The sequence below is a fragment of the Narcine bancroftii genome, chromosome 2 (genome assembly GCF_036971445.1).
Source record: "Narcine bancroftii isolate sNarBan1 chromosome 2, sNarBan1.hap1, whole genome shotgun sequence".
In the NCBI taxonomy this organism is placed as follows: domain Eukaryota; kingdom Metazoa; phylum Chordata; class Chondrichthyes; order Torpediniformes; family Narcinidae; genus Narcine; species Narcine bancroftii.
In genome coordinates, this window is record NC_091470.1 from 166832870 (window position 1) to 166842596 (window position 9727).

Genomic DNA, 9727 nt, shown 5'->3' on the forward strand with positions numbered 1-9727 from the left:
TGAAGGAAAGGGAGGGGGAAGAGGGGAAGGAAGGGGAGGGAAGAGGGGAAGAAAGGAGGAGGGAAGGGGGGAAGAAGGGGAGGGGGAAGAAGGGGAGGGAGGGGGAAGAAGGGGAGGGAGGGGGAGAAGGGAGGAGGGAGAAGGGGAGGGAGGGGGGGAGAAGGGGAGGGGGTGGAAGAAGGGAGGAGGGAGAAGGGGAGGGGGGGGAAGAAGGGAGGAAGAAGGGGAGGGGTGGGGAAGAAGGGGAGGGAGGGGGAAGAAGGGGAAGAAGAAGGGGGAAAGAAGAGAAGGGGAGGTGAGGAGTGAGAAAAATGGGAAGAAGGAAAGATGTGAATGGACTCCTCTTTAAACTATCATCCCTTGCAGTAAAAAGCAGAGAAACTTGCTGCGATTGTGTGGTTGTTTTGACCAATTTAATCAATAAATTATGTACCAAAAAAAAGTCTCTTCCCATCCTTAGTTTCATATCCATACATTTCCATCACTTTGTTGTTACATTCATTCCTATTTACACCACTGCGGCATAGACCCAATTTCTGGTGGACCTTTGCAATCCGCTCCAATCAATTTTTGTTGCACACCTTGGCCCCTCCAAACCAAATCCTTAATACCTTCAAGTATCTTGATCAATGTGCTTTATAGTGTGAAAAATAAAAAAAATTAAAAAAAAAAGTAGTTTGATCTGACTGTGAAGTGGACAGTGGGCCAGTTTCTTAAGAGCATTTCCTCGCTCTTTTCCAGTTTACCCTGGTGCTTGTTGCAGACTCGAAATGGGTGCAGATGATGATCAGTCTCCAGATCGATTGTACGTCCAAACAAGATGGTGACGTCGTCCATGTACAGAGTGGCCTTGACCTGAGTGCCTCCATGGCCTGGCAAAGTCACTCCTTTATGCCCTCATCCTTCCTGATGGATTCAGCAAAAGCCTCTATACAGCACACAAAATAAGATTAGAGAGCACAAGAAACCCTACCTGAATCCAGACTTGAGGAAGCTATCTGTTTGCCACACAATGATTTGGACTGTGCCACGGATGTCCGGGTAGAGCAGTTTAATCCAATCTCTGATTCCCCTCTCCAAAGCCCATTTTGGAGAACATATTCATTATGTACGTGTGCAATATCCGATCAAAAGCCTTCTGGTCTAAGCTGACCAGACAGGTGTACGACGCTCTTTCCTGCACAAAGTTATTGTATCTCTGAGCATTGCAAGGCTGTCCGAGATTGTCCTGGCCAGAACCATGCAGGTTTGGTCCCAGGGCAGACTTGGCTTGATTGCCAATGGCTTTAGATAGGATTTTGAAGTCAAAGTTTAACATGATAAGGGTTTCCCCCTTCTGATTGAAGATGAGGGAGGATAAACAATCCGTCAAGCTTAGTGCTTTGGTGCCTCATTATCCGATTTTCGGGATAATTAGATGCCATTCCCACAATGCTCTGACACACCTTTAATTAATTGTTTTTGTTTGCGTTGCGCAGAATGTAAAAATTAATATTTTTTTAAACGGGCATGGTTAGTGTGATGCACTGTACAGTAAACAGACACAAGATTTGAAAGACTGAACAACAGGCTTTATCCTACTTAAAGTCTTCTGCTATAGTTAGCTGCAACTCCGTGTGACTGACCTCGAGTGGCCGGATGTGGCTTATAGCTCGGTGGATGATTGGCAGCCGACTGGGTGGGGTTTAGTCAATTCAGATCTGCTGATTGACTGCAGGCCAGTTGTGGTCTGTCCTCCGGTGATCTTCCTCCAAGTACACAGGTCACCCCCTGCAGTCGGCTCGTGGTGTATCCCCACAGTTAGCATTACACTGTCAGCATCTCTCAACCTCCAAAAATGTATGGGGTTAATTGGGTGGCATGTGTTTTAATGACTGGAATCAGCCTCTATCATGTTGTAAATAAATTTAAACATTTAATCAGGTATGAACTCTGGTAAGCTTCAATAGAAAATGGCAAAGACAGCAGGTGGAGGTGGAGGGGGTGGCTTCTGTCTCACATATCTATTGATTTGCATTGCTGATTGTGTGGAATTTACATCCTCTCCCTTGACCTGCTTCAGGTATCCCAGTTTCAATGGAAGTTAGTGATTTCAAGGAGAAGAATAATGATGTTGCCAAACATATTGACCTCATTGGTGGCCTGACCAAGTGTTTCTGACGATGATGGGATAGAAACTGCTGGAGTGAAACACTGCAGACACTGTGATTGTAGTAATGATACACAGAATTGCTGGAGGAACTTGACTGGTTTCGAAGCATTCATAGGAGATAAAGATATATTCCTGACGTTTCGGGCCTGAGCCCTTCTTCAAGAAACTGCTGGGGCCCTGACGAAGACTTTGTATCTTCTTTACCCACAGGTTACAACGTAATAAAGAGGTGCTGGATTCAGGTAGGGTTTCTTGCGCTCTCTAGTCTTATTTTGTGTGCTGCATAGAGGCTTTTGTTATCTGGCATGGCCTCTACTTCACTTACCCAGCCATTTTCTATATGCCTTCATATCCTAATAATTGAAAAATATACCTGTCAATATATTAAATACATTTACTGAAGCAGTCTCAACTGCTTTATTAGAGAGAGAATTCCACAGATTTACTGCTGTCTGAGAGAAGCAGTTCTTCCTCCCCCAAATCTTGAAACAAATCAGTCCCATTTGCCAGTAGTCATAACCTCTCTTTTGTCTTATCTATTCCTTACATAATTTTACACATTTCTCTTAAGATTCCCCCCTCATCCTGATTTAGATAAAAAATGGTTCTGTCTTATAGATATCTATGTTGATTTTGTTCATGCATTGGAAAATCCAGGAAAGTGGATGAATGGTAACCATATTTCCAGTATTGCAATTAAAGCACAATTGGACTGATCATGAACCAATTACAAGGACACTAATTCTGCTGTTTGCAGAATGAAGATACTTTAGACTCTAGAATTTAATAATATGGGAGTTCTTATGTACAGATGTCCACAAATCGGGCATTTGTAACCTATGGACAGCCTGTATAGTGGGCAGTGAATAAGATTGCTTAAGGTTACAACTGGATCTAGATCAACTGGAAAGTAAGTCAGGGAATGCCAATGGAACTTAACTGTTGTGAAATGAATTGGGAGGTTAAGCCATGGCTGGACTTTCACAATAAATGGTAGGGCTCTGCAGAGCGTTGTAGAACAGAGGCACCTGGGGGTACAGGTGAAAGGACAATTACTCACCGTGGTGAAGATGCCATATAATGCACTTGGCTTCATCAGTTGGAGCATTAAGTGCACATGTTGGGATGACATACAGCTATATAGGACGTTGGTGAACTTGGGGTATTATGTTAAGCAGGAATGTGCAGACACTGTGTTGTGCAATGCACATAAATGCTGGAGAAACTCAGCAGATCACGCAGGATCATAGAAAGCAAAAGTATATAAACCAACAAAGGTATGAGTCTAAAGTTTCTGTTAGGGTCCCTCACCTAACCTTTTCTATCCCTCTGTCTCCTTTCCCCAGCTCTCCACCTCCTTCCTTCTACATTCAGCGAGCCACCTTCCTCTATTACCTCTTACGCCTTCCAACCCATGTGTTGACCTCTTGCTGAGACCTGTGCTCACCCCCCCCCCCCCCCCCCCACCGCCCCTTTCCTCCAATTCTCACTCACTCCCCCCACCTTTCAACTCAGGCACTTGTCTACTTTCTGGTATGTGAGTGGAAAGAAAAAGTTTGAAAACTGCTGTTTTAATCGTACCTGATTGACATTATGTGCACGATTTCATAACTCCAAAGGAAATGGGCCAGTGACAATGTCTAGAGCAGATACAATTTAAGGAATTCCTTACTAATGACGGAAGACTTATGGCATAGGGATTGCTGAAGGTAGAATCTGAGTTTAAGGGGGCAATTTGAAAACCACTGATTTAAAGGAACCTGAGGGTATATGGATTGAGGGGGAAAGGTGGGTACAATTACAATGTTGAAAAGATATTCAGATACTTACATCAACAGGAAATGTTTAGAAGGATACAGGCCAAATGCAGGCATATGGAACTGACTCAGTTAAGCAATCTGGTTGGCATGGACAGGTGGGCTGGAGGGCCTGGGTCCATGTTTCATTGTGAATATGCTAGTTGATACGTTTGGCTACTTTGAGTTTCTTTGAGTAATGGGAATGGTAGAATCGGTTTGAAGGGCTGTGAATTGATGGAAAATGTCAAGAGAATAAAATGGGTTTGAGGAGGATTAGTTAAAAATGGGTGGCAAGGACCAGAGCCAAAGGGCTTATTCCTACTCCCCAACTCTATGCCTACATTCCCTGTACTCCTGAAGGGTTTACCCCAGTAGTCCTCAATCTTTTTCTTTCCACTCACATACCACTTTAAGCAATCCCTATGCCATCGGTGTTCTGTGATTAGTAAGGGACTGCTTAAAGTGGTATGTGAGGGGGAAGGGAAGGTGGTCCCTCAAAGAAGGAGAGTTGAGCACACGTGGTTCTCTTTATAGTGCCCCTTCACAGGGACTCAAGGTTAATTTGAATACAAAGGTAAATGGCCCAAGGCCAAGTACAAAGGAATTTAAATTAGCCAATGACAAGGTGTGCAGTAATGGGTGGGGCGGGGCACAACCTTGAGTGGCAGATGATGTTTCTTCCGACCAGAAAGTGGGCAGTGCTGTCACATGACAACCATGACCCTTCACAATACAACCCTCCTTTTGAAAAATGTGCCCCTCAGGTATACACCCGTTGGGAAGATCTCAAAAATGCCATGCATTATTGATATCATTGGTTAGGCGTCTGATGCTGGCAAACATCAAATATAGTGCAGTAAAATCCCTGTTATCTGGAATTCATCAACCACCAAAAAAAAATAGGTAAAAAATCAGAAAGTTTAAAACTGGCTCTCCCTAGCAGTTAGTTCGCGAATTATGCAACATACAATCTCCGGCAACTGGAAAATTCATTTATCGGTCATCCACTAAACCCCCACTGGTGCCTGATTTGTGATCAGTCCAATTTCCCCAAGAAATATCAGCCACATCATTTATTCCTAATTTAGAAAGTAAAGCATTTTTTTTGTGTGTGGGGAGTGGTGGATACGAGGAATCAGCCTTTAGGTTCCAATTCTTTGACGTGTATGCATTGTCTTAATTTCATTGCATTTGTGACTATCATATGTATTGGGAATGACAAGAGTTTTCAATCAATTTATATTCAATAGAGTACCAGACTTTATTAAACAAACTTTTCCCAATACCTGTATTTATAAATCATTTTTAGTAGCCGGTGGGGATTACTATGTTGTATGTACACAGGGAGGTGTAGTATCATCTTGCTGCTTTGCTTTAAGCTTTATTATTGATGTTTCAATTTATTTTTGAGATTACAAAATAAAACAATAAAATTATGCTTTGGAAGCCCTCATTTGAGGTGAAGAAATGCCACATTTCATTGTTAAATAATGTTTCTGTTCTCCAATGATGTGATATTGTTGATGTTCCTAGATGATAGATGTAAGCAGGCAGGTGCAAATAAATGGGCCGCTCAGAATAAATGTCGTAATTCAGTGACTTGGGTAGCATTCTTCATTCATCAGACCATTTGAAAGTCAAGTTTTGGGCTCATGTATCTTGGAGGTTAAAAAAAAAAGAACCAAAGTGTCAGGTTCCAATCTTTCCAGAAGTTGATAGGATCACTTTGGCTCATTTGCAGCACACTTTGAAAAGTCTTCAGCTCATGGCCCCATTTTGTTATCTCTTCATTTCTTTCACAACAATTTACTGCCCTTTGTTGTGACATTTCTCCGCTATGTTAATCTGTTTCAATCCGCAAGGTAATCAAAGGATCTTGTTTCTCCTTCAACTTAACGAGCATAGGGTAAAAGACCCAAGTGACAGTGACCACGAAGGTGGACCAGTGAGGGGCTCTAAGACTGAAGAACGCACAGGAGGCAGGCTGTAGGTAACTCAAAGCAAGGCACCCAAGCAGGCTGCTCTCTGATGATGACTGCAATCAAAGGACTTGCTGCTAACTAAATCCCTTTTTTTGTTTGGGGCTGAAGGGAATTTGTTCACACTAACAAAGGAACAGCAATGGAAAATTCACCAGACAATGGTAAATCCAAAATAATAGTTTATATTAACTATCAATAACAGAACATTTCTTTCTCATCTCTGAACTTAACCCCACTATTTGCAAATGTAAATGTATGTGTGCAATTTAAGTCCCTCTCTAAAAAGTGCAATTTTAAAACTTCAGTATCATTTTAGTCTTGCTTGAAGGTCTTAAATTCTCACTTCAGAAATAATTATGAAGTGCCTTTAAATATCAGATCTTCAGGCCTCTTTACTCTCAGTTCTTAAGATGAGTTAACTTAACAGATATTATTTAAATCGAAGTGACCATCTTTTGAGCCACCAATGTACATCCTGTGAAAAGGAGAATAAAAATCCTGTCTTCCCAGGATCAAATCTACATTTTACTGAAGATTTTGGAATCTGTTTTCCACATGAAAAATCTACCCGCTTTTCAGAGACACTAAATGCATTTCTTCCATGATGAATTCACAAACCCAGACAAGGGTTAAACAAAATGGCCATACAAAAATGGACCCAATAGAATTCTGTCCTCTTTCCAAAGTGACAGCAAAATGGTCTTCCTTATTTCAAAAGCCACTTATTCTGTGTTCCACTTTTCCCAGCAGTAACACAAAACAGCATCTATTCTGATTTCTGTAATTTAACCCTGTCTTTCACAAGATTCCAACCCCTGTGTGTCACAGGATTTTGACTTCTGTACTCTCTAAACTGAACTGATCCAAAGCCGTCTAAATTCGATAATTTATTTCTCCAAATTATGTGACAGTTACATCAATAAGGTCAGTCCCAATTCTTGGAAACCACATAACTATCAGTTTATTTCTACCAAAATTCTGTTCCTTTTCAAAACCACTCCATATCTATAACAACCTCTGACCTCATCTCTGTTCAAGAGTCTTAAGTGGTTTTGTTTAAAAACAGATGGCTTCCTCAGCACTTATTGAGTACTCAGATACTTCAGTTTTTAATAAAGCAAACACTCCATTGTTCTTGAATAATTAAGAACCACTTCAGATCCATTAGCTCTGTCTTTCCAAGATTCTGCAGCTCCAAGAATGAACTCTCTTCTCTGAGTACACTGGTTCTCTGCAAATGTGTTGTGGCCTGTGTATGACCTTGTACCAGTCCACAACTAATTTACTAAGGATACATATGCAATATTTTAACTCTATAATTTACTAAGACATTTTTATAATAACCTTAACCTAAATATTACTATTAACATAGATCCATAACACCAGGCTGCGGAGTGCTCGAGACTGGCTCACACTGGCTGAAGGGGTACCACGTATTGGAACTGGATGCAAGAGGGTGCTTCAGGCTTCCTGATCGTGCCACAGGCATGCATCTGTGGCTCGGATTGCTGATGGTTTGGTCTGAAGGCTATGTAGCTGCAGGAGCGCTGGAAACAAAGCCAAGGACATCCAGTGACTCAGGGGTGGGCACTCACTTTTGCTTCTCTTTTGCTGGCTGTTAGGGGCGCTGGGCAATTTCTGTTGATAGTGAATCTTTGTCTGCCTTGTGGTAGACAAAAGGAAATTATGTGTAATGTCACATTTTCTGTCTTATTACATGACAATAAAATAATCTCAAGTAAAAATCTTACTTGCTCCTACTTATCAGTTGCCTGCACCACCACATGGATCATTTTCTGAATCATGATGTCTGCTTAATTTCTAACATTAAGCTTTGGGATAAGCAAGACTTCCCTCCTTTCTACACCCCATCATGCCTGTGGGTCCCACTCCCATTTTTTTTTTACCACCAACAGCCCACAACTGCCACTAACTGGTCTTTTGGTGAAGTTGGAAGGATAATGACCAGAAAGGATTTGATGCATCACTGAATCAACTTCTGCATGCTTACTTTATTCAGAATGATAGTTATATAAATGTCCATTAAACTTGACAAACATTGAATCAGAAACAGGTTTCCTATAGTAGTGTTCATTAAATTTGTTGTTGCCCATTCTTTTCTTTGGCTTGGCTTCGCGGACGAAGATTTATGGAGGGGGTAAAAAGTCCACGTCAGCTGCAGGCTCGTTTGTGGCTGACAAGTCCGATGCGGGACAGGCAGACACGATTGCAGCGGTTGCAAGGGAAAATTGGTTGGTTGGGGTTGGGTGTTGGGTTTTTCCTCCTTTGCCTTTTGTCAGTGAGGTGGGCTCTGCGGTCTTCTTCAAAGGAGGTTGCTGCCCGCCAAACTGTGAGGCGCCAAGATGCACGGTTTGAGGCGTTATCAGCCCACTGGCGGTGGTCAATGTGGCAGGCACCAAGAGATTTTTTTAGGCAGTCCTTGTACCTTTTCTTTGGTGCACCTCTGTCACGGTGGCCAGTGGAGAGCTCGCCATATAACACGATCTTGGGAAGGCGATGGTCCTCCATTCTGGAGACGTGACCCATCCAGCGCAGCTGGATCTTCAGCAGCGTGGACTCGATGCTGTCGACCTCTGCCATCTCGAGTACTTCGACGTTAGGGGTGTAAGCGCTCATTTTTGCCCATTACAGGTGCAAAAAATGACTGAATAAAATGTGCATTATTTCAAAAAAATAAATTGGTGCAAAGGAAGAGAAACAAAAAAGTGAGGAAGTGTCTGTGGTTCATTTAGAAATCTGATGGAGACTGGGAAGAAGCTGTGTTTGTAACGTTAGGTGTTTGTCTTCAGGCTCCTGTATCTCCTTGTGATAAGAGGGCATGGAATTTGATGATAGAGCATGCTTTCTTGAGACACCGCCTCTTGTAGGTGTCCTTGATGGAGAGAAGACTGATGTCCATGATGGTGCAGGCCCAGTTTTGTAGTCTTTACCTGTCCTGTGAATTGGCAGCTTCATACCAGATAGTGATACAACCAGAATGCTCTCTGCAGTACATCTGTAGGAATTTGCAATGGTCTTTGGCAACTTACCAAATCTCCTCAAACTCCAAACAAATTATAGCTGCTGGCGATCCTTCTTCATGATTGCATCAACATGATGGCCTCAGGATAGATCTTCAGGAATTTGAAGTTCTTGACTCCCCTCCACTGCTGACCCCTTGATGAGGACAGTTTGTGTTCACCTGGTTTCCCTTCCTGAAGTCCACAATCAGATCCTTAGCTTTGCCAACGTTGTTGCTGTGATATCACTCAACTAGCTGATCGATCTCACTCCTGTATGCTTCCTCATTGCCATTAGTGATTCTGCCGTCAGCCTTGGTGTCATTGGCAAATTTGTAGGTGTCATTTGAATTGTGCCTGGCCACACAGTCACAGGTGTAGAGAGAGTAGAGCAGTGGACTAAGCACACACCCTTGATGTGCGCCTGCATTGATTGTTAGTGAGAAGGAGATGTTGTTACCGATCCGCACTGAATGTAGTCTTTTGATGAGAAAGTTAAGGATCCAGTTGCAGAGGGAAGTGCAGAGGCTCAGGTTTTGAAGCTTGCTGACCAGTACTGAGGGGAAGATGGTGTTGAAAGTTGTGCTCTAATTGATAAAAAAACAGCCAGATCACTTATTGCTATTGTTTACGTGATTCAGGGGCTAAGTGGAGAGCCAGTGATATTGCATCTGCTGTGGAATGATTGTGGTGGTAGGAAAATTCCAGTGGGTCCAAGTCTTGACTTGGCTCCAAGTTCATTCTGGCCAAGACCAACCTCTCATTACAGTACAG

General features: G+C 42.6%; 1 long non-coding RNA gene across 3 annotated transcripts in view; it reads left to right on the top strand.

The window, feature by feature from the left end:
* The window catches only part of LOC138754586 (uncharacterized), an 8541-nt gene extending 863 nt beyond the window's left edge, over positions 1–7678 (top strand). Inside the window, exons 2-4 of one of the 3 annotated variants that reach the window (XR_011351839.1) lie at positions 742–805; positions 2063–2394; positions 7306–7678. This is a non-coding gene — a long non-coding RNA (uncharacterized lncRNA). The other 2 variants (XR_011351841.1, XR_011351840.1) reach the window with 2 other exon arrangements.
* The last annotated feature ends 2049 nt before the right edge of the window (positions 7679–9727 follow it).